We start from the raw sequence: 27,951 nt of genomic DNA on the forward strand, positions 1-27,951 counted from the left end.
TGAAAAAGACTTTCAAAGCCTTGTAATTAGGTTGGGAAATAGTTCCTAGTCTTAGAAGTAATTCTCTAGAAACCCATTGAGGTAAAACAAATAAAGAGAAACATAGAATTTATAGTACAAATATAATAAATTAAATTCCAACTTCAAAACTAACAAATCAAAAGAATTAAAGTATGCATTGTACCTTGCCATGACACAATTAGCGTTTTGACAAAATCTGCTTGGAAGACCTTAAACAAAAACTTTCGCCTTCAATCTTAACCATGAATAACTGTAAAAATTACAGACAAAAAAAATTGTAATTGCCATATGCAACCATTTAACCAGGAATTTAGCACAATCATCATTTAGCAAGAATTAAATTGATATAATCGAACAGATTTGGGACCCAGCAGCAGCTACAGCAATTAAATCATTCAACAGAACAAGTAATTGTGGATAGAAAGGGAAGCTTCTTCATCAATCATCATAAACAACAAAGCTTTTTACTCAAAATCCTTTCACAATAAACAATAATAACTGAACCAAAAGGTTTAGTGTGACTACTTAAGGGGAAAAAATTTAAAAGTATGTGAGAAGAGAACAAAAAAAAATTCCGCAACCTAAACTCATAGTTACTACAACATCATCCAAGTCTGTCACATCCTCAATCTAATTTCAGATACTATATAATGTCTCATATCAAATTTCAGAACTAGCTCACCAATCAAAAACCATTTACCAAAAGTAAATTTTTTTTACCGGATATAATCAAAATACCAAAATCCACTGGTAGATTCGTTTCATGTTCAACAGGGTATCACAACAAATAATATAAATATTTTGTTTACATGTATTAGTAAATATTATATTTACTTAAAAGAAATTGGGCTTGGGTTTGCACCACTTTGGATGATCCATACACTGATAAATCCACACCTGAAGCATTCTCCTTCTCAAGCTGCTCCTTTATCCATAAGTAATCCTTAGACCATCCTACAAAACCAAACAATACACATCATATTACTCTATCTATACACATGCGCGTCGAACTGAACAGACCATGGAATCATGACTATTAAGCAAACTAGAGCCTAAACTAATAAATTATATAAAAGGGAAATAAGGAAAGTATTGCCAAATTAGTAGTAATAATACCTTCAACTTCATAGCTGGAGCCCAGCCAAGTTTCTCTTTAATCAATGTGTGTCCGAGTTACGGCCACGAACACCCTCTGGGCCAGGAATGTGATGTATTGGAATATTCTTGTTCTCAAAGCTAAGAACAATGTTGGTCATCTCATTCATGCTAACCATCTCATCACTTCCAATGTTTACTGGCTCACGGAAGTCCGATTTAGTCAATCTGAAAGCAACAATGGAACATAATGTTAAGCCTTATCAAAGAACAATTGAAATTACTCAAGAAATAAACTATAGATACTAATATTTACTTTACAAATACCAAAATTTCAAACCCTATAACTAAATTTACAATTACCTCAACACTCCTTCAACACACTCATCAATGAAGGTGAATGATCGTGTTTGCAATCCATCTCCCCACATCTCAAATCTATCAGTTGAAGTGAGTGCCTTTCGGCAAAAAGCAGCAGGAGCCTTCTCCCTTCTGCTTGGACAACATAACGACAATGCAATTAACATATTAAACAAACCAAAAAATTGAAAATGTCATTGAAATTACCCATTTAAATAACAGAAAACTAAGTTTGAATGCAGTTAAGAGCACATGCCTTTCCATGTTCCTAAAGGGCCATATATGTTATGGAACCTCCCGATGCGGCACTCAATTCCAAAATCCTTGTTGTAGTGCTTGCATAACTCCTCTGTTGCAAGCTTCTCTAGCCCATATGCATCTTGTGGCTAAAATGCATAACAAAATTACACACATTTATACCAAATACCATATAGTGAAAACCCGAACTAACTCAAATCAAACAACTACAAGAACCAGAAACAAACCTCAGCAGGCCAAGCATCGGACTCCTTCAAGCTCACATTTGTAGTTTCCAACTATTTGTATTCAGGGTAGATACAAGCATTAGAGGCATAAAAAAACCTGAAGCAGAAAAGCATTTGCAACATTGGTCAAGTATTAGATTGTAACCACTTTCCAAACAATATATTAGTATCTCCATTTCAAAACATATGTCATTAGTTTCTTCAGTGGACTAATTTATTCAACTAATTTAGTACTAATGTACTAATATATTCGAATCATCCAACGTCTAACCTCTTGATGCCGTTAATCCTCGCGGCCTCAATCATACTGAAGCTAATCATTGTGTTGTTGTACATAATGACAGAGTGGTTGGACTAAATGAAACCCATCCCACTCATATCAGCAGCCAGATTGAATACATGGTCAACATTCTTGGTGACCTTGAGGCAATTATCCATGACCCTAAGATCCACGAGATGGAACTCGTCGCAGAACATGTCCTTGGACATGTGCTCATTCTTCTTCTAGTCAGAAGCAATAATGTAGTGTCCCTCGGCCTTGAGGCGTCGCGCTATGTGCGAGGCAATGAAGCCGCCAGCGCCGATGATAGAAATCCTGAGCTTCTCTGATGGCCATTAAGGCTCCCTCTCAAGATTCTCATAGGTGTATGCACCATAGTCGGTTGTTCCAGTACTTCCCATTCTGCACAAATTGGTTGAAAATTAAATTCAAAACATGAGCAGATAGTAATTCACACGGAACGACTAAGAATTGAATTCCAAAAACAATGCAAATGTTCAGTCTGGGGATGTTGTGAGATAAGGATTCAAAATTTACTCGTAATGTGAAACATGTTCCTCTTTCTAAGGAAGCAAAACAGAGTGAGAATCACAATATATAACACGCTATCACATGAGAGATAAATAACAAAATGCAATGAAATAAGTTGGATGGAATCAAAACTATGCAGAATTGGCCTCAAATGCCGTGAACAAAACACCAAACAAATTACTCGAATCTAATTAACTAAATACAGTTCAATACAAATGTCACCTGAAAAATAAATAAACATCTTAAAATGTCACCCAAACCAAATACGATTTCAGCTCAAAAATGGTGTATCTGGCTCATGCATCAACTTGGTTACTCTCAAATTTCAACATTCTAATTGAAATACAAGAAATAAACAAGACCATAGTTGTTGTGTTTGTCATTACAGAGCAGAAATCAGTTTCTAAAATGGCATATCTGGCTCATGCATCAACTTGTTGGGAATTTTTCTTGTAGTGCCAGGTGATTCACACATTATTTAAGGGATCAGACTTTCACATCCATATTTTATTTTATTTGAGTTCATCAAGAATCCAACAAATTTAGCTTGAGACCTAATAATAGGAATTGAAACTACACAATACTTGAAACTATTAATTAGTAGAATTGAAAGAAAAAGAAAACTAATAATAAGCAACAAACATAATAAGCAACTCATCTTGGTATTCCTGCACAGCAACTAATCATGGCCAAACTCACATGTGTTAATGGAATAAAACCCCCAAATTCACGAGTTCTCGTGCGCTGCAACAATAGCATGTATGTTCATCAATTCACGATGTCACAGATTATTGTAGCAAAACCCCCAAATTGAAACCTAAAATCAGAACCCTAACCTCGCGAATGAAGAAAGCTTTCAGTTGAGCGCAGAGTCTTCGTGATGTGACCGCGCAGCGAAGAGAAGCGACGATGAAGATGAGTGGGGAAGATGAGTGAGCGCAGAGTCTTCTTGGAGTGGTGAGTGGTGATGGCAAACGCTTTTCTCTGATTTGGGGGTGATGACGGTGGTGAGGGCGGCGCAGCGACGATGGTGAGGGCGGCGCAGCGACGGTCAGTAGTGCAGCAATGTGGAGAGTGGTGAGTGCGTGTGAGTGGTGCGTGGGGGGCGACGACGATCAATGGCGAGAGTGAGAGGGTCAATGACGAGAGCGAGAGTGAGAGGGTCAATGGCGAGAGTGAAGAGAGTGAGTGGGGGGCAACGATGGTGAGCTTTGGAGCGAGGCAGGGTTTCTTCCTTGCAACGGTGCAGTGAGGGTTTCTGAAAGGGGACGATGAAGATGGTTTGGACGGAGGTGAATGAGATTTAATTTGGAGGGAATAATAATAATGGATAAAAATTTTACTTAGTGTATGAGTTTGCTTGTGGAGGAAATGACAAAAATTTTACTAAGTATGACTTTGCTTTCATGGAAAAGAGGAAAAAAATTCACTAAGTGTCAAATTTGTTGCTCTAGATACATTAGGCATCACTTTTAAAACGCACCCAAAACTTAATAAATAGGCTACTCTCTAAAAGCGTCTCCTTTGATACAAAAAGTGAACCTATAGATATCAACCAACGGCTACATTTTATAAGTAATTTCTAAAATACCTGAGGCTACACTTTTTAAATTATGCCACAATTGTGTATCCTTTTCTCATATAAAAAGGCAACACGGAGAAAAGTGTAGCCTATTCATAGAATAGACTACGCTTTTCAAATGTAACTTAAAAAAAGTGTGGCTGAATGGGTATTTTTCTTGTAGTGGATTCACCTTCTTTCTGTCTGAAGGTTTGAACATCCACTCTAAGCTTGCTCAGCTTTTGAGGAGGAAAGAACTTGGCTAAGAAAGCCGTGACCAGCTTATCCCAAGAGTTCAGGCTGTCTTTGGGTTGAGAGTCCAACCAGATTCTAGCTCTGTCTCTTATAGAAAATGGGAAAAGCATGAGCCTGTAGACTTCAGGATCTACTCTATTAGTCTTAACAGTATCACAGATCTGCAAGAATTCAGTTAAGAACTGAAAAGGATCTTCAGATGGAAGTCCATGAAACTTACAGTTCTGCTGCATCAGAGAAACTAGCTGAGGTTTCAGCTCAAAGTTGTTTGCTCCAATGGCAGGAATGGAGATGCTTCTTCCATGTAAATTGGAGTTAGGTGCAGTAAAGTCACCAAGCATTCTCCTTGCATTGTTATTATTTTCGGCTGCCATCTCCTCTTCCTGTTCGAAAATTTCTGAAAGGTTCTCTCTGGATTGTTGTAATTTAGCTTCTCTTAATTTCTTCTTCAGAGTCCTTTCAGGTTCTGGATCTACTTCAACAAGAATGTTCTTGTCCTTGCTCCTGCTCATATGAAAAAGAGAGAACAGAAAAATAATAATAATAGGGGTCCTTCTTACCACAGTATAGAGGTCCCAGTGTGAGTAGAAGAAAAGAAGAAGAAGAAATTCGAACACAGATGGAAGAGGGGGTTCGAATTTGGGTGAGATGAAGTGTTAGTAGATGAATAAATAGATAGAAGGAGATGAGAGAGAAGGAGAATTTTCGAAAATAATTTTTGAAAAAGAGTTAGTGATTTTCGAAAATAGTTTTTGAAAAATGTTAGTAATTTTTCGAAAATTTTAAAATCAAAAGTTAAAATAATTAGTTAATTAAAAAGAAATTTTTTTGAAAAAAGGGGGGGAGATATTTTCGAAAAATAGAGAGAGAGAGTTAGTTAGGTAGTTTTGAAAAAGATAAGAAACAAACAAAAAGTTAGTTAGTTAGTTGAAATAAATTTGAAAAGATAAGAAGTTAGGAAGTTAGAAAAGATATTTTGAAATCAAATTTTTGAAAAAGATATGATGAGAAGATATTTTTGAAAAGATATGATAGAAATTAGTTTTTGAAAAAGATTTGATTTTTAAAATCACAATTAATGACTTGATTCACAAGAAATCACAAGATATGATTCTAGAATTCAAAGTTTGAATCTTTCTTAACAAGCAAGTAACAAACTTGAAATTTTTGAATAAAAACATTAATTGATGATGTTATTTTCGAAAATATGATGTAAAATAAAAAAAAAAAGATTTTTGAAAAATATTTTTATAATTTTCGAAAATAACTAAGAAAAATTAAAAAGATTTGATTTTTGAAAAAGATTTTGAAAAAGATAAGATTTTTAAATTAAAAATTTGATTTGACTCATAAAAACAACTAGATTTTAAAAATTTTTGAAGAGGTCAATCCAAATTTTCGAATTTGATGAGAGAAAAAGGGAAAGATATTTTTTTTATTTTTGAAATTTTTTTATGATGAGAGAGAAAAACAAGAAAATTATGCAATGCATGAATTTTTTAGATCAAAACAATGAATGCATGCAAGAATGCTATGAATGTCAAGATGAACACCAAGAACACTTTGAATGTCAAGATGAACATCAAGAACTTATTTTTGAAAAATTTTTTTATGCAAAGAAAACATGAAAGACACCAAACTTAGAATTCTTTAATGCTTAGACACTAAGAATTCAATAATGCATATGAAAAACAAGAAAAGACACAAAACATGCAAATGCAAAGATCAAACAAGAAGACTTACCAAGAACAACTTGAAGATCATGAAGAACACTATGAATGCATGAATTTTCGAAAAAAAGCAAGATGCACATGCAATTGACACCAAACGTATAACATGACTCAAGACTCAAACAAGAAACACAAAATATTTTTTATTTTTATGATTTTATAACTTTTTTGTATTTTTTTTTTTTTGAAAATTATTATGAAAAACAAAAATAAGGATTTCAAAATCTTTAATATGAATTCCAGGAATCTTGTACTCTTTAGTCTAAAGCTCCAATCAAAGGGTCAGACATGGCTTAATAGCCATTCAAGCTTTAGAATGGATTTACATCCATTGAGGTGATTAGTTGAAGACCAATCCCAAAGGAGTTTGGGTATGGCTTTTCAGCCAGATAGGATACAACATGTTACCATGAAACTCTAGAATTCATTCTTGAAAGTTTTAAAGCCATAGAATAATTTATTTTTGAAAACATTATTTTTATTATTATTTTTTTTTCGAAAATAAAAGAAATATTTTTGAAAAATTTTTGAAAACAAAACAAAAAGAAAATTACCTAATCTGAGCAACAGGATGAACCGTTAGTTGTCTAAACTCAAACAATCCCCGGCAACGGCGCCAAAAACTTGGTGCGCAGAAATTGTGATTACACTTTGATTATGTAAAATTCATCGCTCTTTCTTTCCCTGGTAATGGCGCCAAAAACATGATGCCAATACCATGGTTCACAACTTCGCACAACTAACCAGCAAGTGCACTGGGTCGTCCAAGTAATACCTTACGTGAGTAAGGGTCGAATCCCACGGAGATTGTCGGTATGAAGCAAGCTATGGTCACCTTGTAAATCTCAGTCAGGCGGATATAAAATAGTAATGGGGTTTTCGAAAATAATTAATAAAATAGGGATAGAAATACTTATGTAAATCATTAGTGAGAATTTCAGATAAGGGCATAGAGATGCTTTCGTTCCTCTAACCCTCTGCTTTCCTGCTGTCTTCATCCAATCAGTCTTACTCCTTTCCATGGCTGGCTTTATGTAATGCATCACCATTGTCAATGGCTACTTTTGGTCTTCTCTCGGGAAAATGATCCAAATGCCCTGTCACGGCACAGCTAATCGTCTGGAGGCATCACCCTTGTCAATGGTTACATCCTATCCTCTCAGTGAAAGTGGTCAACGCACCTGTCACGGCACGGTTATTCATCTGTCGGTTCTCGATCATGCTGGAATAGGATTTACTATCCTTTTGCGTCTGTCACTACGCCCAGCAATCGCGAGTTTGAAGCTCGTCACAGTCATTCAATCATTGAATCCTACTCGGAATACCACAGACAAGGTTTAGACTTTCCGGATTCTCTTGAATGCTGCCATCATTCTAGCTTACACCACGAAGATTCTGATTAAGAGATCTAAGAGATACTCATTCAATCTAATATAGAACGGAAGTGGTTGTCAGGCACGCGTTCATAGGGAATGATGATGATTGTCACGTTCATCACATTCAGATTGAAGTGTGAATGAATATCTTAGAAGCGAAATAAGATGAATTGAATAGAAAATAGTAGTACTTTGCATTAATCTTTGAGGAAGAGCAGAGCTCCACACCTTAATCTATGGAGTGTAGAAACTCTACCGTTGAAAATACATAAGTGAATAGAGGGTAGGCATGGCCGAGTGGCCAGCCTCCCATGGAGGTCTAGAGATCTAAAAATGATCAAAAGATGTCTAATACAATAGTAAAAGGTCCTATTTCTAATAGACTAGCTACTAGGGTTTACATAAGTAAGTAATTGATGCATAAATCCACTTCCGGGGCCCACTTGGTGTGTGCTTGGGCTGAGCTTTAACTTTCCACATGCAGAGGCCATTTGTGGAGTTGAACGCCAGGTTTTGATCCATTTCTGGCGTTCAACTCTGGTTCTTGATCCATTTCTGGCGCTGAACTCCAGAATTGGGCAGAGAGTTGGCGTTGAACGCCAGTTTACGTCATCTATCCTTGAGCAAAGTATGGACTATTATATATTTCTGGAAAGCCCTGGATGTCTACTTTCCAACACAATTGGAAGCGCACCATTTCGAGTTCTGTAGCTCCAGAAAATCTACTTTGAGTGCAGGGAGGTTAGAATCCAACAGCATCAGCAGTCCTTCTTCAACCTCTGAATCTGATTTTTGCTCAAGTCCCTCAATTTCAGCCAGAAAATACCTGAAATCACAGAAAAACACACAAACTCATAGTAAAGTCCAGAAATATGAATTTAACATAAAAACTAATGAAAATATCCCTAAAAGTAACTAGATCCTACTAAAAACATACTAAAAACAATGCCAAAAAGCGTATAAATTATCCGCTCATCACCCCTCTCTCTTCATTCCATTTCTTTCACTGCGCTTCCCCCAGGTTTCACTGCACTCTAATTTCCCTTCTGTTCCCTTAAGTCAATTTACATATTTCAATTCTGTCCAATTTAGGTTAATTAGATATGCATGTTTGTAGTGGATTCTAGGTGGTTAGGTAGCTAGGATGTGGTTAGAGGATTCTAGGTCTGATAATTGCTCTATACCTGCTGTTTGAATTTTCTGTTTTTCACTGTTGGTTGGCTGTTGTTATTGCTGTTTCCCTATTTCATGGCTGTTTGATAATGTTCTGCCTAATGCCATCATTCTTATACGTTGCATTTGTTACTACTACTCTCAATTGTTGCTCTGTGTTTATATCATATACTGCTTGCATATAACTGGCTATTCCAATCTTGATTGGCTCGATTGTTAGATTCTTCTAACTCTCCGTACAGTTCTCATGTCTTATTTGTTCATAAATTCATCCGGAAGTTCGAATTGTTTAACTAAATTTGGGACCAACAAGCTTCTTTCCTATGCTTCATGATGTCTGAGTCACATAAATTTCTTTGCTCTTCATGTTATTAGCCATATCTTGAAATTCATGTGCTGCCTGAAATTGCTAACTTCAGGCATAATTTATGATGCTGCCTTTCTGAAATTTCCTCTAATTCATCAAGTGCTCCGTTTTAATTTCTATTTCAATTTCGCACTTGTACCTTTAAACTAAACCAGGCTTGATTGTTGATTGCCTTAATCTTATGCTACTGTTTTGGTTTACATTCTGCCTTGAATCTATCTTGATTGAGATTTCTGCTCAATACCAATTTACTTGCTGGTTTGATATAACTTGTTTTGAGATTCTTATAAACTGCCAATTCTATTTGAACATTGCTGCTACTTGAACTATTATGCTGTTTGATTTTCCAGGAACGTTCCTTTTACTGCCGGAATGCTGCCCAATTTTTCTTAGAAACGGTTTTACTTAATTGCCATTCATGCCTTGCCTTTGGTACTTTTCCGTTGTGCTTTAATTGGTTTAAACCAAAGTCACCTCATGACATGCTGGGCTAGCATTCACTATCTCGTTTGGTTCCCTTCCAACTTCAATTGCATTATTGATGATTCATAATCCTTTTCATGCTTCTTTTATTTTCATGTTTATCATCAATAATCTACATTATCTGCTTGAATGTGAGTTGTTGGTTCTTCAAGTTTGTGCATTTCTATTAGCTAGGAACCACAGTACCATGCCACTAACTTTAACTTCCCTTATTAACTTTTGACTTCATTGACTTTCTAACTTCCCTCTTAGTTTTACACTAACTACTTTCAACCCCTTTCAAGGCATGTTTATTGTTGTTTCCTGACAAACAAGTATTCTGCATCTCATAGTTTTTGGATTGTGATTTTTAATTGATTTCTATGAATTTTATCTTGCATTCAGTCCAATATTCTATATCTTTCTGACTCACTTCATGCTTTGGCTATTATTCCTATTTTGCCCACCCTATGCTTATATTGCTTGAATCCTATTTGCCTTCCTATTTTTCTACTTTAAGTTGATAAATTATACCCTGAATTTTCTGTTTTTCAAGATGTCTGACCCAAAAGAAAAGGGAAAGGCTAAGGCCACCACGGGTAAAAGGAAATGAGGCCAATCATCTATGGCTCTATCGGATATTTTACATCATGATTCCTGGCGTGAGAAGAACTTTACTCCGCAGGAAAAAGCAGACCAACTAGTGCCTGCAACTAATCCGATCAAGTTCGCAAATCGCTACTGTGAATTGAAATATGAGGTCTTTGGGACTAAAAGGCACCTATACTTGGAAAAGACCTTTAGAATTCCAGCTAAACTACAACAGTACACTACAGAACAGATAAAATAGAGAGGCTGGTTCTTTCTAGAAAGGAATTTGACTGAGGTTATTGCATCCTAGGTCAGGGAATTCTACTGCAACTATTATAAGACGACCTTGGATGCAGTACAGCTCAGAGGGAAGCAGATTTTAGTTACTGAGGAGGCCATTGAAGATATCCTCCATTTCCAGCCTAAGTCAGATGAACCAGATGGTTACCAGAAGGCTGAGGAAGCCATGAGATTTATGAACTTTGACTGGGAGGCAGTGAAGCAAACCATATCCATTGATCCTGCTATTCCCTGGGTTATGGGTAAATCGATAGTGAATCCAAAGGGCATCAAGATTATTTATCTTAATGATGAGGCTCGGCTATGGCAACAACTTCTGAGCAACTATGTTATGCCGAGCACTCACGAGACTGAGGTGCCAGCTGCCATGATTACTCTCATCTGGTGCGTGTTGGAAGGCAAGGACCTATACCTTCCCCGATTTATACGTCAGTACATGTCCAGGGTTCATGTCCAAGGCACTCTGCCTTTCCCATATCTGATTACCCAGTTGGGCCGCCGAGCTGAGGTACCCTGGGAGCCTGAGGATGAGAAGCCACCAGCCGCTGACTGCAAGAAGATCATCCCACACGGCAGGAAGTTCGAGGCTCTGGGCAACAGACCGCCCTCTCTTACTGCCTCCACTGACGCAGCCACATCCTCTACCGCCCCTTCAGCACCCGCTGCACCACCCACACCCACAACACCCTCACCAGCTTCCCAGCCCATCTACCACCTTGTGCACTGCCTCTTCTAGCGCCTGGATTAGATGGAGCGCTGCAACCAGCGGCGATATGAGCGGTCTGAGCGTCGCAATAAGCAACGCTACTAGCATCTAAAGCTGATGATCAGGTCAGGACACACTGACATCCTCTCCGAGCTTGACACACCATCAGAGCCATCTGAGGAGGAGGAGGATGAGCAAGAGGACGATGCACGGGCAGAGGATGAGCAGGCAGAGCCCAGCTGGCAGAGCCCCAGTAGGCAGAGCCCTAGCACCAGGAGCCTCCGCAGACACAGCTAGCAGATCCACAGGCCCCTATACAGGCAGAGCCTCAGGCACCTTCACTGCCAGAGCCCATAGAGACAGTATCAGCACACCCTTCCGGAGGTGACGACCCTTCACACCCAGCTGACTGAGCATCGAGGACGATGCTATTATATAAGTGTGGGGAGGTCGCCATCTTTGGCAGACTTTATTTTGGTGAATGACTTTCAGACCATTTTTATCCTATTCTGTTTCATTTTCTGTATTTTTATTTTATTTTATTTTATCTTATTTTCTTTCCAGTACTTGCACATTTTCTTTTACTATACTTTTGTCTATTTCTACTTTACTACATTATGCACTTTGGGCTGTATATATTTTAGATATTTAGCTTGATTTGCACTTTTAGCTTATTAGTTGTGATGTAGAAAAATATGGATTATCAAGTTTAGTCTACCCTATTTAGCATATCAGAATTTGGTTTAATTGAAAATAGAGAGTAAACTAGAAATTTTTAGATTTTCACAATCACAACAATCCACTTAGCATAGATATATAATAATAAATGTTGGTAAATTGATGGCATTTTCAAGGAATATATTTATTTTTATAAAAGCCATTCAAAGATTCACATTGATTGAGTTGGAACTCTTCATTCTTACTTGCATGATATACATAAATGATATATGGTTTTTGAGCCAAAAGAACACACAACCCGTGAGTTTTTTAGCTTAATTGCATGGTTACATTATCTAACCATAGTTTTCATTCCTGTGTGCTTCTTCACTATAATTGCAGACTTTACTTTATTCTATTCTATATATCCACTATTTAATGTATTTACATGCTTGCATATGATTGAGGCCATTACTTGTTTTTGCTCACTTATCCCAAATAACCTACCCTTTTATGTCACCCTTGTTAGCCACCTTGAACCTTTAATCCCCAATTATTCTATATTTTACCACATCACTAGCCTTAAGCAGAAAAACAAATTAAATATCCCCAAAATTGAATATTTGGTTAGCTTAAGATAGAGATTGTGTATCAACTAAGCGTGGGGAACCGTGGGAACTTGGGTTGATAAGAAGGTATTAAATTGACAAAATATTTAGAATTTGGGTGCATACTCATGTGAAACCAAAATAATTAAAATACCATGTGCATTGATATATGTTATGTTTATTTAAAAAAAATCCTATAATTAAATAAATAAGCTTAGGGGACAAAATTACCCCAATATTAAGTTTAGTAAAAGATCAATGCACATGTAATAAAAATTAAAAATAATTTGGTACATGAGTATGTGATGCAAAAGTAGGAAATTTGGGTAGTTAGGCATAATGTTAGAATTGTATAGAGTATGTATATGTTAGGTGAGATCATAGACTAATCAAGGATTCAATTTACAGCTCACTTAGCCATATATATATACCCTCACCTTTATCTTAACCCCATTACAACCTTGAAAAGACCTCATGATATTTGCATTGGTACATTAAATATTTGTTGATTGGCTAGATGAAGAACAAAGTTTTAGAAAGCATGACTAGAGAAGAGTAGAGTGATTAACCCCAAACACTGAGTGATTAGAGTGTATATACAAATTCAGTGAGGGTTCAATAGCTCATCTCCATATATCCATATTTGATCATTACTTGTCTTGCAAGTTTGTGAACTCTTTTGATTAACTCAACTCAACCGTGAATGTGTTTTAATATGATTTAGCCCTTGGCTGTGCATATATGATTCTTTAAAAAATTTGACTCAATTTAACCACATGTAAGCTTTATATATCTAGGTGGATAGTAATTAGAATTGCATGATTCATTTAGGTAGCTTGCATTTAGATAGATTGCATTGCATAGATTCCACCATTCTACCTTCACTCTTTTTCAGTTTCTCTTGCATTTAGCATGAGGACATGCTAATGTTTAAGTGTGGGGAGGTTGATAAACCACTATTTTATGATTTATCTTGTGCTAATTTGAGTGGTTTTTATCAAGTCTTTACTCACTTATTCATATAATTTGCATGGTTTAACAATTCCTTCTTTATTTTGTGATATATGTGAAAACATGTTTCCTAGGCCTTAAAACTATTAATTTTAATTATCCCTTATTACCATTCGATGCCGTGATCTGTGTGTTAAGTATTTTCAAGCTTTATAAGGCAGGAATGGCTTAGAGGATAGAAAGGAAACATGCAAAAGTGGAAGAAACGCGCAAAAATGAAGTTTTGAAGAAAATGGCAGTGACGCGCGCGCATGAATGACGCGGACGCATGCCTAGCGCAAAGCACGAGCGACGTGTACGCGTGATAAGGAAAATTTCCAAATGACGCGCACGCGTGACTAACCCGCACGCGTGACAGACGCCACGTGCAGAAAGTTACAGAATTCGCCCTCAGCGATTTTTGGGCTCTTTTCCGGCCCAAATCCAAGCCCGAGAACATAGAATAGAGGCTGGAGAATGGAGGAATCAAAAGAATGCATCAATCATTTATTCATTCATAATTGATAATTTGAGGGTTTTAAATGTAGTTTCTAGAGAGAGAGGCTCTCTCCTCTCTCTTAGGTTTTAGGATTTAGGATTTCTCTTAGTTTTAGGACTGTTTCTCCTCAATTCCAGGTTCAATATTCCTTTAATTTAATTTCTCTTCTACTTTTATTTATTCCAGCATTCTAGTTTATCTGTTTCCATTTATTGATTACTTTATGTTACAATTTGGTTTATGAATTCTCATGTTTAATTTGATTTTCTATTTAATATAATTGAGGTATTTCAGATTTAAGATTGCTTTCTTTTATTTATGTTATTGATGCTTTCAATTTAATTTAGATTTCTTCTCTGTTTGCTTTGGTTGGGTAATTGGTGACACTTGAGTTATCAAACTCAGTTGTTGATTGCAAATTGGAATTTGCTGATTGATTTGGATCTCTCTAAAGCTAGTCTTTCCATAGGAGATGACTAGGACTTAAGGAATCCCATTAATTGGTCTACTTGTCTTTCCTTTATTTAGTAAGGGTTAATGATGAGTAGATAATTTTTACGCTTTTTGGCATTCTTTTTACATAGTTTTCAGTATGATTTAGTTAGTTTTCAGTATATTTTTATTAGTTTTAAATAAAAATCAAATTTATGGACTTTACTATGAGTTTTTGTGTTTTTCTGTGCTTTCAGGTAATTTCTGGCTGAAATTGAGGGACTTGAGCAAAAATCAGATTCAGAGGTTTAAGAAGGACTACAGATGCTGTTGGATTTTGACCTCCTTGCACTCAAAGTGGATTTTCTGGAGCTACAGAACTCCAAATGGCGCGCTCTTAATTGCGTTGGAAATTAGACATCCAGGGATTTCCAGCAATATATAATAGTCCATACTTTGCCCGAGTTTAGACGATGCAAACTGGCGTTCAACGCCAGTTCCATGTTGCATTCTAGAGTTAAACGCCAGAAATAGGTTGCAAAGTGGAGTTAAACGCCAGTAACAGGTTACAAACTGGCGTTCAACTCCAACAGAAGCCTCTACACGTGTAAAGCTCAATGCTCAGCCCAAGCACACACCAAGTGGGCCCCGGAAGTGGATTTCTGCATCATTTACTCATTTCTGAAAACCCTAGTAACTAGTTTAGTATAAATAGGACTTTTTACTATTGTATTTTACATCTCTGGATCATCGGGGGATTATCTTTTGATCCTTTGATCATGTTCAGGGGGCTGGCCATTCGGCCATGGCTGGACCTTGTTCTTATGTATTTTCAGCGGTAGAGTTTCTACACACCATAGATTAAGGTGTGGAGCTCGGCTGTTCCTCACAAATTAATGCAAAATACTATTGTTTTTCTATTCAATTCAAGCTTATTCCTATTCTAATATATTCATTCGCACCCAAGAACATGATGAATGTGATGATTATGTGACGCTCATCACCATTCTCACCTATGAACGCGTGCCTGACAACCACTTCCGTTCTACATGAAGATGAGATAGAATGAGTATCTCTTAGATATCTAATACAGGGGACCAAGTCTGAGATATTAGAGTCTTCGTGGTATAAGTTAGAACCCATGGATGGCCATTCTTGAGATCCGAAAAGTCTAAACCTTGTCTGTGGTATTCCGAGTAGGATCTGGGAAGGGATGGCTATGACGAGCTTCAAAATCGCGAGTGCTGGGCGTAGTGACAGACGCAAAAGGATAGTAAATCCTATTCTAGTATGATCGAGAACCGACAAATGATCAGCCATGCAGTGACAGCGCATTGGACCATTTTCACAAAGAGGACGGGATGTAGCCATTGACAACGGTGATGCCCAACATACAGCTTGCCATGGAAGGGAGTAAGAATGATTGGATGAAGACAGCAGGAAAGCAGAGGTTCAGGAGGAACGAAAGCATCTCTATATGCTTATCTGAAATTCTCACCAATGAATTACATAAATATCTCTATCCTAGTTTATATTTTATTTATATTTATTATCAATTCACCATAACCATTTGAATCAGCCTGACTGAGATTTACAAGGTGACCATAGCTTGCTTCAGGCCGACAATCTCTGTGGGATCGATCCTTACTCACATAAGGTTTATTACTTGGATGACCCAGTGCACTTGCTGGTTAGTTGTGCGAAGTTGTGACAAAGTGTGATTCACGTTTGAGAGCACCAAGTCTTTGGCGCCATTGTTGATGATCACAATTTCGTGCACCAAGTTTTTGCGCCGTTGCCGGGGATTGTTCGAGTTTGGACAACTGACGGTTCATCTTGTTGCTCAGATTAGGTAATTTTATTTTAATTTTAAGCTTTTTGTTTTTATTATTTATATTTTCGAAAAAAAATATTTCTTAAAAAAAAATTATTCTATGTTCTTCAGAATTTTTAAGAATGAATTCTAGAGTTTCATGAGATATGTTGAAGCCTGGCTGGCTGTAAAGCCATGTTTAGTATTTTGGACCGAAGCTTTCACTGAAAGCTTGGATGGCTAGTAAGCCATGTCTAATTCCTGGACCGGAGTTTTAGACTAACATTGCATGATTCCTGGAATTCCTATTAAAAATTTTGAAATCCTTATTTTCTTTTTCAAAATAATTTTCGAAAAATATACAAAATTTTTTTTTATAAAATTATAAAAACCAAAAATTTGATGTTTCTTATTTGAGTCTATAGTCAATTTTTAAGTTTGGTGTCAATTGCATGTTTGTCTCTTGCATTTTTCGAAAATTCATGCATTGCATTCTTCATGATCTTTAAGTTGTTCTTGGTAAGTCTTCTTGTTTGATCTTTAAAATTTCTTGTTTTGTGTCTTTTCTTGTTTCTCATATGCATTTTTGAATTATTAATGTCTCAACATTGAAAATTTTTAGGTTTGGTGTCTTGCATGTTTTTCTTTTCTTAAAAAATTTTCAAAAATAAGTTCTTAGTGTTCATCTTGACATTCAAAGTGTTCTTGGTGTTCATCTTGACATTCATAGTGTTCTTGCATGCATCATTTGTTTTGATCCAAAACTTTGATGCATTGAGTCTTTTTATTGTTTTTCTCTCTCATCATTAAAAATTCAAAAAGCAAAAAAATGTCATTCCCTTATTTCACTCATAAATTTCGAAAATTTGAGTTGACTTTTTCAAAACTTTTTAAAATTTAGTTGTTTCTTATCAGTCAAGTCAAATTTTCAATTTAAAAATTCTATCTTTTTCAAATCTTTTTCAAAAATCAAATCTTTTTCAATTTTCTTCTTAATATTTTCGAAAATTTCAAAATTTATTTTCAAAATCTTTTTCTTATTTCTATTTTATATTTTCGAAATTAATGCTAACAATTAATGTGATTGATTCAAAAATTTTAAATTTGTTACTTGCCTAGTAAGAAAGGTTCAATCTTTAAATTTTAAAATACTATCTTTTTGTTTCTTGTTAGTCAAGTAATCAACTTTAATTTTCAAAATCAAATCTTTTTAAATTTCTTTTTCAAATCTTTTTCAAAATTAGTTTCAATCACATCTTTTTCAAAATTAATTTCAAAATCTTTTCTAACTTCTTATCTTTTCAAAATTTGATTTTCAAATCTTTTTCAATTAACCATTTAACTTTTTGTTTGATTTTTATCTTTTTCAAAACTACCTAACTAACTCTCTCATTCTAATTTTCGAAAATCCCTTGCCTCTTTTTCAAAATTCCTTTTTAATTAACTAATTATTTTACACTTTAATTTAATTCAATTTCATTTTTCTTTTTAATTTTCGAATTCTAACTTTGATTTTAAATTAAAAACAAAAATACTTTTATTTTAATTTATTTAATTTTCAAAATTCTCTCCCCCTCATCTCTTTCTAATTATTTTATTTATTTACTAACACTTCTCTTTATTTAAAAATTCGAACCCTCTCCTCTTTCTGTACTCGAATTTCTTTTCTTCTTCTACTTACATTAGGAATCTCTATACTGTGACATAGAGGATTCCATATTTTCTTTTCTGTTTTCTTCTTTTTCATATGAGCAGGAACAAGGATAAGAACATTCTTGTTGAGGCTGATCCTGAACCTGAAAGGACTCTGAAGAGGAAGCTAAGGGAAGCTAAAGCACAACTCTCTGGAGAAAATCTGACAGAAATTTTCAAAAAAGAAGGAGACATGGCCGAAAATAATAACAATGCAAGGAAGATGCTTGGTGACTTTACTGCACCAAATTCCAATTTACATGGAAGAAGCATCTCAATCCCTGCCATTGGAGCAAACAATTTTGAGCCGAAACCTCAATTAGTTTCTCTGATGCAACAGAACTGCAAGTTTCATGGACTTCCATCAGAAGATCCTTTTCAGTTCTTAACTGAATTCTTGCAAATCTGTAATACTGTTAAGACTAATGGGATTGATCCCGAGGTCTACAGGCTTATGCTTTTCCCGTTTGCTGTAAGAGACAGAGCTAGAATATGGTTGGACTCTCAACCTAAAGACAGCCTGAACTCTTGGGATAAGCTGGTCACGGGTTTCTTAGCCAAGTTCTTTCCTTCTCAGAAGCTTAGTAAGCTTATAGTGGATGTTCAAACCTTCAAACTGAAAGAAGGTGAGTCCCTCTATGAAGCTTGGGAGAAATACAAGGAACTGACCAAAAAGTGTCCTTCTGACATGCTTTCAGAATGGACCATCCTGGATATATTCTATGATGGTCTGTCTGAATTATCTAAAATGTCATTGGACCATTCTGCAGGTGGATCCATTCACCTAAAGAAAATGCCTGCAGAAGCTTAAGAACTCATTGACATGGTTGCAAATAACCAGTTCATGTACACTTCTGAAAGGAATCCTGTGAGTAATGGAACGCCTATGAGGAAGGGAGTTCCTGAAATTGATACTCTGAATGCCATATTGGTTCAGAATAAAATATTGACTCAGCAAGTCAATATGATCTCTCAAAGTCTGAATGGATTGAAGGAATCATCCAATAGTACTAAAGAGGCATCTTCTGAAGAAGAAGCTTATGATCCTGAGAACCCTGCAATAGCAGAGGTGAATTACATGGGTGAACCCTATGGAAACATCTATAATCCCTCATGGAGAAATCATCCAAATTTCTCATGGAAGGATCAACAAAAGCCTCAACAAGGCTTTAATAATGGTGGAAGAAACAGATTTAGCAATAGCAAACCTTCTTCATCATCCACTCAGCAACAGACAGAGAATTCTGAGCAGAACCCATCAAGCTTAGCAAATATAGTCTCTGATCTATCTAAGGCCACTGTGAGTTTCATGAATGAAACAAGGTCCTCCATTAGAAATTTGGAGGCACAAGTGGGCCAGCTGAGTAAAAGGGTCACTGAAACTCCTCCTAGTACTCTCCCAAGCAATACAGAAGAAAATCCAAAGAGAGAATGCAAGGCCATTGACTTGACCATCATGGCCGAACCTACAAGGGAGGAGGAGGACGTGAATCCTAGTGAGGAAGACCTCCGAGGACATTCAGTGACCAATAAGGAGTTTCCCTTTGAGGAACCAAAGGAATCTGAGGCTCATCTAGAGACCATAGAGATTCCATTGAACCTCCTTCTACCCTTCATGAGCTCTGATGAGTATTCTGCTTCTGAAGAGAATGAAGACGTTACTGAAGAGCAAGTTGCTAAGTACCTTGGTGCAATCATGAAGCTGAATGCCAGACTATTTGGTAATGAGACTTGGGAAGATGAACCTCCCTTGCTCACCAATGAACTAAATACATTGGATAGGCAGACATTACCTTAAAAGAAATAGGATCCTGGCAAATTCTTAATACCCTGTACCATAGGCACCATGACCTTTGAGAAGGCTCTGTGTGACCTGGGGTCAGGAATAAACTTAATGCCACTCTCTGTAATGGAGAAACTTGGGATCTTTGAGGTGTAAGCTGCCAGAATCTCATTAGAGATGGCAGACAACTCAAGAAAACAGGCTTATGGACAAGTAGAGGACGTGTTAGTAAAGGTTGAAGGCCTTTACATCCCTACTGATTTCATAATCCTAGACACTGGAAAGGATGAGGATGAATCCATCATCCTTGGAAGACCCTTCCTAGCCACAGCAAGAGCTGTGATTGATGTGGATAGAGGAGAGTTGGTCCTTCAACTGAATGGAGACTACCTTTTGTTTAAGACTCAAGGTTCTCCTTCTGTAACCAAGGAGAGGAAGCATGAAAAGCTTGTCTCATTACAGAGTCAACCAAAGCCCCCACAGTCAAACTCTAAGTTTGGTGTTGGGAAGCCACAACTAAACTCTAAGTTTGGTGTTGAACCCCCACATTCAAACTCTAAGTTTGGTGTTGGGAGGTTCCAACCTTGCTCTGGTTATTTGTGAGGCTCCAAGAGAGCTTACTGTCAAGCTATTGACATTAAAAAAGCGCTTGTTGGGAGGCAACCCAATGTTATTTAATCATATCTATTTTATTTTCTTTTTGTTATTTCGTGTTTTATTAGGTTGATGATCATGTGGAGTCACAAAAACTACTGAAAAATCAAAAACAGAATGAAAAACAGCATTAAAAATAGCACACCATGGAGGAGGAGCATTTTGGCGTTTAAACGCCAGAAACAAGCATCTGTCTGGCGTTTAATGCCAGAAACAAGCACCAAGCTGGCGTTTAACGCCAGAAACAAGCATCTACCTGGTGTTAAATACCAGAAACAGGCTACATTTGGGCGTTTAACGCCAGAAATAAGCAGCAATCTGGCGTTAAATGCCAGGATTGCATAGCAAGGGCATTTTACACGCCTAATTGGAGCAGGGATGTTAAGTCCTTGGCCCCACTGGATCTGTGGACCCCACAGGATCCCCACCACTTCTTCTCTCCTCTTCACACCTTTTCATAACTCTCTTCCCTAATTATCCTTCACCAATCACCTCAATCACTCTTCCCCATCCCCTCTTCACCACTCACATCTATCCTCTCTTCCCTAAAAACCCCACCTAGCTTCAAAATTCAAACTATTTTCCCTCCCAAACCCAACCCTAATGGCCGAACCCTAACCCTCCCCACACTCCTATATAAACCCTTCATTCCTTCTTCATTTTCACACAACACAACCCTCTCTTCTTCCCCTTGGCTGAATACACCTTCTCCCTACATCTCCTTGATGAGCGGATAATTTATACGCTTTTTGACATTATTTTTAGTATGTTTTTAGTAGGATCTAGTTACTTTTAGGGATGTTTTCATTAGTTTTTATGTTAAATTCACATTTCTGGACTTTACTATGAGTTTGTGTGTTTTTCTGTGATTTCAGGTATTTTCTGGCTGAAATTGAGGGACTTGAGCAGAAATCAGATTCAGAGGTTGAAGAAGGACTGCTGATGCTGTTGGATTCTGACCTCCCTGCACTCAAAGTGGATTTTCTGGAGCTACAGAACTCAAAATGGCGCGCTTCCAATTGCGTTGGAAAGTAGACATCCAGGGCTTTCCATCAATATATAATAGTCCATACTTTGGCCAAGAATAGACGACATAAACTGGCGTTCAACGCCAGCCTTCTGCCCAAATCTGGCGTCCAGCGCCAGAAAAGGATCCAAAACCAGAGTTGAACGCCCAAACTGGCACAGAAACTGGCGTTCAACTCCACAAATGGCCTCTGCACATGCAACACTCAGGCTCAGCCCAAACACACACCAAGTGGGCCCAGGAAGTGGATTTATGCATCAATTACTTACTCATGTAAACCCTAGTAGCTAGTTTATTATAAATAGGACCTCTTACTATTGTATTAGGTATCTTTGGTCTCAGTTTTAATCCATTGTTCATCTTAGGAGACTATTGATCACGCTTTAGGGGGCTGGCCATCTCGGCCATGCCTGGACCTTTCACTTATGTATTTTCAACGGTAGAGTTTCTACACTCCATAGATTAAGGTGTGGAGCTCTGCTGTTCCTCAAAGATTAATGCAAAGTACTACTGTTTTCTATTCAATTCTTCTTATTTCGCTTCTAAGATATCTATTTGCACCCAAGAACGTGATGAAGGTGATGATTATGTGTGACGCTCATCATCCTTCTCCCTTATGAACGCGTGCCTGACAAACACTTCTGTTCTACATGAATTAAGCTAGAATGAATATCTCTTAGATCTCCTAACCAGAATCTTCGTGGCGTAAGCTAGAATGATGGCGGCATTCAAGAGAATCCGGAAAGTCTAAACCTTGTCTGTGGTATTCCGAGTAGGATTCAATGATTGAATGACTGTGACGAGCTCCTAACTCGCGATTGCAGGGCGTTAGTGACAGACGCAAAAGGATAGTAAATCCTATTCCAGCATGATCGAGAATCGACAGATGAATAGCCGTGCCGTGACAGGGTGCGTGAGCATATTATTCACTGAGAGGATAAGATGAAGCCATTGGCAAGGGTGATGCCTCCAGACGATTAGCCGTGCCGTGACAGGGCATTGGATCATTTTCCCGAGAGATGACCGAAAGTAGCCATTGACAGTGGTGATGTATCACATAAAGCCAGCCATGGAAAGGAGTGAGACTGATTGGATGAAGATAGCAGGAAAGCAGAGGTTCAGAGGAACGAAAAGCATCTCCATTCGCTTATCTGAAATTCCTACCAATGAATTACATAAGTATCTCTATCCCTATTTTATTATATAATATTCGAAAACACCATTATCACTTTATATCCGCCTGACTGAGATTTGCAAGGTGACCATAGCTTGCTTCATACCAACAATCTCCGTGGGATTCGACCCTTACTCATGTAAGGTATTACTTGGACGACCCAGTGCACTTGCTGGTCAGTTGTATCGAAGTTGTGACAAATTATGAATGTGTAATCACGATTACGCGTACCAAGTTGCTCACGTGCCAGGAATAGTTTGAGCCTGGACATCACAATTTCGTGCACCAAGTTTTTGGCGCCGTTGCCGGGGATTGTTTGAGTTTTCGGCAAGCTTTTGGTCCGGTAACATCAGTGCCAAGTTTGGATCCAGCAACAACACCAAGTTTTTGGCGCCGTTGCCGGGGATTGTTCGAGTTTGGACAACTGACGGTTCATCTTGTTGCTCAGATTAGGTAATTTTCTTTTTATTTTCTTTTCAAAAATTTTTCAAAAATATTTTCAAAAATCTCTCATCTGTTTTCGAAAAAAATAAAAAATGTTTTCAAAAATTTTATTCAAGATTTTTAAGAATGAATTCTAGTGTTTCATGAAGCATGTGAAGCCTGGCTGGCTGTAAAGCCATGTCTAAATTCTTTTGGACTGAGGCTTCCAAACCATCAGAGGTAAGTTACATACTTGATAAATGATGAGCAGCAATTTGTTATCAAGAGCAATATACTCTGGTGTTACATGCTAAAGCTTGGCTGGCCATTGGCCATGTCTAGTGTTTTAGACTGGAGCTTTCATTGAAAGCTTGGCTGGCTAGTGAGCCATGTCTAATTCCTGGACTGAAGCTTTAGACTAAGAATGCAAGATTCCTGGAATTCATGTTAAAAATTTTGGAATCCTTATTTTTCTTTTTCATATAATTTTCGAAAAATATAAAATAAAAATCCAAAAAAATTAGAAAATCTTAAAAATCAAAAATATTTTTGTGTTTCTTGTTTGAGTCATGTGTCATGTTATAAGTTTGGTGTCAATTGCATGTGCATGTTGCATTTTTCGAAAATTTCATGCATTCATAGTGTTCTTCATGATCTTCAAGTTGTTCTTGGTAAGTCTTCTTGTTTGATCTTGATGATTTTTTGTTTTGTGTCTTTTCATGTTTTTCATATGCATTCTTGAATTCTTAGTGTCTAAGCATTAAAGAATTCTAAGTTTGGTGTCTTGCATGTTTTTTTTGCATTAAAAATTTTTCAAAATTGTGTCTATGATGTTCATCTTGACATTCATAGTGTTCTTGATGTTCATCTTGACATTCATAGCATTCTTGCATGCATTCATTGTTTTGATCTAAAAATTTCATGCATTGCATAATTTTCATGTTTTTCATAAAAATTTCAAAAATCAAAAAAATATCTTTCCCTTTTTCTCTCATCAAATTCGAAAATTTGGATTGACTTTTTCAAAAATTTTTAAAATCAAGTTGTTTCTTATGAGTCAAATCAAATTTTCAATTTGAAAATCTTATCTTTTTCAAAATCTTTTTCAAAATTTTTGGTTATTTTCGAAAATTCCAAAAATATTTTTCAAAAATCTTTTTCTTATTTTTATCACAAATTTTCGAAAATAACATAATCAATTAATGTTTTGATTCAAAAATTGGAAGTTTGTTACTTGCTTGTTAAGAAAGATTCAAACTTTAAGTTCTAAAATCATATCTTGTGATTTCTTATGAATCAAGTCATTAATTGAGATTTTAAAAATCAAATCTTTTTCAAAACTAATTTCTATCATATCTTTTCAAAAATATCTTCTTATCTTATCTTTTTCAAAAATATCTTTTCAAAATATCTTTTCTAACTTCCTAACTTCTTATCTTTTCAAAATTTGTTTCAACTAACTAACTAACTTTTTGTTTGTTTCTTAAATTTTTCAAAACCACCTAACTATCTCTCTCTCTCAATTTTCGAAAATATCTTCTCTCTTTCTCAAAAATTTCTTTTTTTATTAACTAATTATTCTTATTTTTATTTTTAATTTCAAAAAATTTTCGAAAAAAAAAAAATACTAAACATTTTTCAAAAACCATTTTCAAAAATCACTAACTCCTTTTCAAAAATAATTTTCGAAAATTCCCTCCTTCTCTCTCATCTTATTCTATTTATTTATTCATCTACTAACATCTCTTCCTCACATCATCACCAAATTCGAACCCCCTCCTCTATCTGTGTTCGAATTTTTTCTTCTTTTCTACTAACAATAAGGAACCTCTTTACTGTGACATAGAGGATTCCTCTTCTTTTCTTTTTATCTCCTCTTTCTTATGAGCAGGGACAGAGAAAAAGGCATTCTTGTTGAAGCTGATCTAGAACCTGAAAGGACTCTGAAGAGAAAATTAAGAGAAGCTAAATTACAACAATCCAGAGACAACTTGATTGAAAATTTCGAACAAGTAAAGGAGATGGCAGCCGAACCCAACAACAATGCAAGGAGAATGCTTGGTGACTTTACTGCACCAAATTCCAATTTACATGGAAGAAGCATCTCCATTCCTGCCATTGGAGCAAACAACTTTGAGCTGAAACCTCAATTAGTTTCTCTGATGTAGCAGAACTGCAAGTTTCATGGACTTCCATCTGAAGATCCTTTTCAGTTCTTAACTGAATTCTTGCAGATATGTGATACTGTTAAGACTAATGGAATAGATCCTGAAGTCTACAGGCTCATGCTTTTCCCTTTTGCTGTAAGAGACAGAGCTAGATTATGGTTGGATTCTCAACCTAAAGACAGCCTGAACTCTTGGGATAAGCTGGTCACGGCTTTCTTAGCCAAGTACTTTCCTCCTCAAAAGCTGAGCAAGCTTAGAGCTGATGTTCAAACCTTCAGGCAGAAAGAAGGTGAATCCCTCTATGAAGCTTGGGAAAGATACAAACAGTTGACCAAAAAGTGTCCTTCTGACATGCTTTCAGAATGGACCATCCTGGATATATTCTATGATGGTTTATCTGAGCTATCAAAGATGTCACTGGACACTTCTGCAGGTGGATCCATTCACCTAAAGAAAACGCCTACAGAAGCTCAAGAACTCATTGACATGGTTGCTAATAACCAGTTCATGTACACTTTTGAAAGGAATCCTGTGAGTAATAGGACGCCTATGAAGAAGGGAGTTCTTGAAGTTGATACTCTGAATGCCATATTGGCTCAGAATAAAATATTGACTCAGCAAGTCAATATGATCTCTCAGAGTCTGCATGGAATGCATGCTGCATCCAACAGTACTCAAGAGGCATCTTCTGAAGAAGAAGCTTATGATCCTGAGAACCCTGCAATAGCAGAGGTAAATTACTTAGGTGAACCTTATGGAAACACCTATAATTCATCATGGAGAAATCATCTAAATTTCTCATGGAAGGATCAAAAGCCTCAACAAGGCTTTAATAATGGTGGAAGAAACAGGTTTAGCAATAGCAAGCCTTTTCCATCATCAACTCAGCAATAGAAAGAGAACTCTGAACAAAATGCTTCCAATTTAGCAAATCTAGTCTCTGATCTATCTAAGGCCACTGTAAGTTTCATGAATGAAACAAGGTCTTCCATTAGAAATTTGGAAGCACAAGTGGGCCAGCTGAGTAAAAGGATCACTGAAATCCCTCCTAGTATTCTCCCAAGCAATACAGAAGAGAACCCAAAAGGAGAATGCAAGGCCATTGACATAAGTGCCATGGCCGAACCCAATGAGGGAGAGGAGGACGTGAATCCCAAGGAGGAAGACTTCCTGGGACGTCCAGTGATCAATAAGGAGCTTCCCTCTGAGGAACCAAAGGAGTCTGAGACTCATCTAGAGACCATAGAGATTCCATTGAACCTCCTTATGCCCTTCATGAGCTCTGATGAGTATTCCTCTTCTGAAGAGAATGAGGATGTTACTGAAGAGCAAACTGCCAAGTTTCTTGGTTCAATCATGAAGCTGAATGCCAAATTATTTGGCATTGATACTTGGGAAGTTGAACCTCCCTTGTTCATCAATGAACTAAGAGATCTGGATCAACTGACATTGCCTCAGAAGAGACAGGATCCTGGAAAGTTCATAATACCCTGTATCATAGGCACTATGATCTTTAAGGCTCTCTGTGACCTTGGTTCAGGAATAAACCTCATGCCCCTCTCTGTAATAGAGAAACTGGGAATCTATGGGGTGCAAGCTGCTAAAATCTCATTAGAGATGGCAGACAGTTCAAGAAAATAGGCTTATGGACAAGTAGAGGACGTTTTAGTAAAGGTTGAGGGCCTTTACATCCCTGCTGATTTCATAGTCCTGGATACTGGAAAGGAAGAGGATGAATCCATCATCCTAGGAAGACCTTTTCTGGCCACAGCAAGAGCTGTGATTGATGTTGACAGAGGTGAAATAGTCCTTTAATGGAATGAGAACTCCCTTGTATTCAAAACTCAAGGATCTCCCTCTGCAACCATGGAGAGGAAGCTTGAAAAGCTTCTCTCAAAGCAGAGTCAACCAGAGCCCCCACAGTCAAACTCTAAGTTTGGTGTTGAACTCCCATATCCAAACTCTAAGTTTGGTGTTGGAGAGTCTCAACAAAGCTCTGCACATCTGTGAGGCTCCATGAGAGCCCACTGTCAAGCTATTGACATTAAAGAAGCGCTTGTTGGGAGGCAACCCAATGTTTATCTAATTCTTATTTTTATTGTTTTTCATGTTTTCTTAGGTTCATGATCATGTGGAGTCACAAAATAAATAGAAAAATTGAAAACGGAATCAAAAACAGCAGAAGAAAAATCACACCCTGGAATAGCATCTGTCTGGCGTTCAGCGCCAGAACAGAGCATGGTTCTGGTGCTGAACGCCCAAAATGGGCAGCTTCTGGGCGCTGAACGCCAGAACAGGCATGGTTCTGGCGTTCAACGCCAGAAATGGCGCACAAATGGGCGTTGAACGCCCAAAATGGCCACCAACCTGGCGCTGAACGCCCAGAGTTGGGTACAAAGGCATTTTTACATGCCTAATGGGTGCAGGGATGTAAATCCTTGAACACCTCAGGATCTGTGGACCCCACAGGATCCACTCAGGATCTGTGGACCCCACAGGATCCACTCAGGATCTGTGGACCCCACAGGATCCCCACCTACCTCCACTCACTTCTTCTCACCACTCTCTTTCACATAACCCCATAAACACTCTTCCCCAAAAACCCTTCACCAATCACCTCAAACTCTCTTCCCCATCACCTTTTCACCACTCACATCCATCCACTCTTCCCCATAAACCTACCTCATAAACTCCACCTACCTTCAAAATTCAAAACCAATCTCCCACCCAAACCCACC

The 27,951-nt window shown here is 37.2% G+C and overlaps 1 non-coding gene and 1 pseudogene across 1 annotated transcript; both read right to left on the reverse strand.

The window, feature by feature from the left end:
- Positions 1-835: 835 nt before the first annotated feature.
- LOC107607287 (GDP-mannose 3,5-epimerase-like) lies at positions 836-2,642 on the reverse strand (annotated as a pseudogene).
- A 22,820-nt stretch (positions 2,643-25,462) lies between these two features.
- Positions 25,463-25,570, reverse strand: LOC148552928 (small nucleolar RNA R71). Its single transcript, XR_015893593.1, has one exon. It is a non-coding gene; the product is annotated as a small nucleolar RNA R71 (small nucleolar RNA).
- Positions 25,571-27,951: the final 2,381 nt, after the last annotated feature.

This window comes from Arachis ipaensis, chromosome B7 (assembly GCF_059453495.1).
Source record: "Arachis ipaensis isolate K30076 ecotype BB chromosome B7, ASM5945349v1, whole genome shotgun sequence".
In the NCBI taxonomy this organism is placed as follows: domain Eukaryota; kingdom Viridiplantae; phylum Streptophyta; class Magnoliopsida; order Fabales; family Fabaceae; genus Arachis; species Arachis ipaensis.